Raw genomic sequence first — 4,040 nt, 5'->3', positions numbered from 1 at the left:
ATGGTTGTTCTTTTCACAGGGCTCGTCGGGGCGTGTCCAAGAATTTTATCATGATGGACAGAACGGCTCGGAAAGGGATAGAGCCATAGTTCTGACTCTGAGCAAACAACAAGTGCGAAACAAAGACCAGCAAAAGATCTCATTCGAGGTCTGCCTCCCACCAGTGAATAGGTGAAAAATGGAGCGATTTATAATAATCATTTTTGCATTGAGACTTAGTGACGTAAAGAGTAAAAAAAAAAATCTTAAATTTCAGGTCATTGACACGAAGAGTACTAATATTCTTCTAACAATTCTCAAAGTGAACACCAGATATACACTACCCAAGTCTATATCATAATATAGCATATACCATTTGCAGATGAAATAAAGACACGCCTTTCATGGCTTTAGGTCATAATGTGAACATTATGTTTATTGATACTTTTTTCTAGAATAAGCCGTCTATAGTTATGGTTTATTGAGAAATTAGTGATATCTCCTTATATTTTTGGCTTTATAGACATGGATCATCTCTTTTTTGATGCATCATTTTGTCAATAGCAAAATGAATTACCTAAATACATCATGCATGTAACATGCAAATGTGTAATGAATCTGTGTTGTATATATATATATGGACCCATTAAGGCTCAAGTTTGGTCTTGAACCACTCAATTCTGTTCTGCAAGCATCTATTATGCCACTTCGGACCTTGAAAAAAAATTAGCTTCACCGCAATGTAGAAGGACTAAACATGGGGTACAAGTTACGCGACTGCAGATGACGTCATCAATCAAAGAGATTCAGAAATAAAGCGAATGAATTGATATCGAGAAATGACACGGCGTGGAATAGATCGACCTATATCCACTCTGGGGCCATCACTGGCGGAAAAGAATCGACACGACTCTTTCTCCAGAGCAAGAACAAATATTGAATTTCTAGGAGAGAGCAAATATCAGTCACTAAACCTCATTTCTGTCTCCATGTATATTCAGTCCCAGAATTATTAGTTTGGTAAATGTAAATGCTGAGTTAGTGTTGTCCATTTGCTCAATCGTGCTGATATTCCAGCTGGACAGACCTGAACCTCGTAAGCAAGGGACTTCTCCGCCTCAGTATTATGAAGGGGGAAGTAGACATGAAATTCAGAGTGAATTAGATTATTTTTCACATGACTGAAACAAAATTCAGTCTTTCTGAATAGCTGTCCATTTCTACATCTTCCATTTGTACCTTTTGAACTCTCAGCTGGTGATTTCGAATTTCATAAAAATTTGGACTTGAATAACTATTTACATATCTTCCGGCATGTATCAACTCTTTATACTGTTATACGGGTGTTTCTAAGCGCAAAAGTGATATTATACATGAAAACTAGAAAACAAAATAACATATAACAATGCCAAACCAAAATAAGAGTAACGAAAAGAAGACGAGAAAATACATGTGATACAGTGATACAATGATTAATAAGTGAGTGTGTGCGCTTCTAGGAAAAAACAACAACAACAACAACAACTGATTAAAAAGATGAGTCAAAATGAAATGTAAGAATCTGTCTAGTTGTATTGGACGGCTGTGGGAAAACAAGAATCTCTTCACCACTTCACCGATTATAATAATATCAAAAAATACTTTCAGTTAACGAGCAGAATATCTAACAGCAACAACGTCTTCAAAAATGTTGGCTAATTTCATGAAAAAATATTCCGTTCGTGATGGACAAGGATACCTATAAGAAATGAAAATGAAATGAAGGTGAGCAGATTAAAAGATACAATAGACCTACTTTTACCAGTAGAAAAGTCATCATATCTACTGCTCAACGACAATTTCTCGAGTAATCACGTGCCAACGAAGAAACCAACAGGGAATTCCTATTTACCCTAACACTAATTTATCAATGCGATCCATACAATGAACTGGTCATTGATACAAATATATTTGTCCCCCCTCCCCCCCCCCCCCTCTCTCTCTCTCTCTCTCTCTCCCTCCATATCCCCTTTTTCATCCATTCATTTCATCCTTTTTCTGCACAAAGGACGAATCTATCACCGTGGGTCAGCCCAGTTCATCGGCACACATCGATTGTGGGTCAAATTCCTTTTAATACCAAAAGATCCTTGTTGAGCTGATCTATCAAATACGCATGGCAAAATATGAGAATAATATAATTGCATATTCATCTTCATGCTTCCAAATTCTCCACTATACGAATTGACCCGATGCTGCGCAAATAATGATGAAAAAAAAGTGTAATGAAAGTAAATTTCATTAAAAAGTGGGGCAGGTTTACCTCGATTTGAGTGTTAAACCTGGGCCTATATCTTTTTTCCCCCGCTGATGTCCGAATGAGAAAAATAGAATAAACATATAATGCAGTTTTTAGCCTATAGAAGAGGAGAAGAGAGGGCAATTTAAATTCTTGTAAGAGGAAAGCGTGTGCAAAGTTTAATACTTTTAAGGACATGCAATTTTTATATGACTTCAATCAATTATATATATATATATATATATATATATATATATATATATATACATATATATATATGTATATATACATACATGCATAAATGTTTGTTTGGGTGTGTGTTTAAACATAGAAAGAGGGATATATATATATATATATATATATATATATATATATATATATATATATATATACATACCTTAATGACTGACACTAATTGAATTATCTCTAAAATGCAGGATAGTCCGAATTCATGAAAGTTTATCAACGATATTCTGGACAGCTACCAATCTCACGTACATGTAAGTGATGGATCTATTTTGTCACACCCTTGCAAAATAATTGTATCTATATTTGTTTATTTCCTTGTTTGTTTGCTTGTGCGAGTGTATTTGTGTGTGCGCGCTGTATTAAAACAGTGTTGTTGGTTAGTCTCCTACATACATAGTTCTAACTCAGGCTTTTTAACAGCATGAACAAGACAATACTGTGCTGACTTCGTGGTAAATGAAAGTCCCAAGTAAAGCGTTGGCACGGAACCCACATAGAAAAATAAAAAGAAAACAACAACAACTCTTGCACTTATTTCTGCTTAAATATCTTTCGGGCACCCCAAGTTGAATTTGGATTTTCTCCAGGTCCCTGAAGGGTCTCCCGGTTATTCTCGACTACTGCCTAGAAATTCGGCGCCTTCAGTTCGATTACCCCGGACAGACAGAAGTGCGAAGTTAAACAAAACACATCGTTATGTCGTTATGTCATTGGCTGTTTTGGCAGCTAGGGAGGCACAGAGACGCTCACCTGTCGCTCCGACTGTCACCCGCAGAGTGAGTCCATCCATTTGGCCGAATTTGCGCAAGTTTGCTCCCTGCGTTTTGGCGGGGACTCGGTGTTCCATAGCTGTGCGTGATTCAAAGTCAAATTCAAGATAACAACAACCACAACGACCAGACGACAGTCGCTTGGCTATGACTTTCGTGCATCATGGGAAGAAATACTGGAATAACGTTTGTCACAGAATGTCACACGAATTATCTTACTTCCTTTGTAAGGAGTATTGAGCATTATATGATAATCTAATGACCCCTTCGCTCTCTCTCCATCGAGTATCCCAAATTTTTCATTAGATTCATTCATTTTCATTTTCAGCAGCAAATACCATAAGTTTACAAAACATACATGTTCTACTTAATCTATATCGAAACATGATATATGATAAATTGTGAAGCCTATAGATGCATGATATTTAGTAAATAATGACGAAAATGGAGGGAAGTTTAAAAGCAGAACTTGTAATATGCATTCCCCTCAAAACTATTACCAATAAGGTACAAGTACAGAAAATGTTAGATCATGAGTGGATAGAGAAATGTATTAATAAGATGAACTGTTACACCTCGGGCATCTACGACAATTGACTGAAGAACCCTTAAATATGTTTAAACAGTGCTTCACAAGGATTCTCGCTGCAGCAAGGAATGGGAGGGGTGAGACGGAGTCATGAATTGAATTTAAAAGTGATCATTTCGGACTGGGAAAGGAAATTGTAGATCAAAAGTAACAATACAATAAACCATGATAACTA

This window comes from Diadema setosum, chromosome 6, assembly GCF_964275005.1.
Source record: "Diadema setosum chromosome 6, eeDiaSeto1, whole genome shotgun sequence".
Classification (NCBI taxonomy): domain Eukaryota; kingdom Metazoa; phylum Echinodermata; class Echinoidea; order Diadematoida; family Diadematidae; genus Diadema; species Diadema setosum.
Note: the sequence above shows the minus strand (reverse complement) of the source record.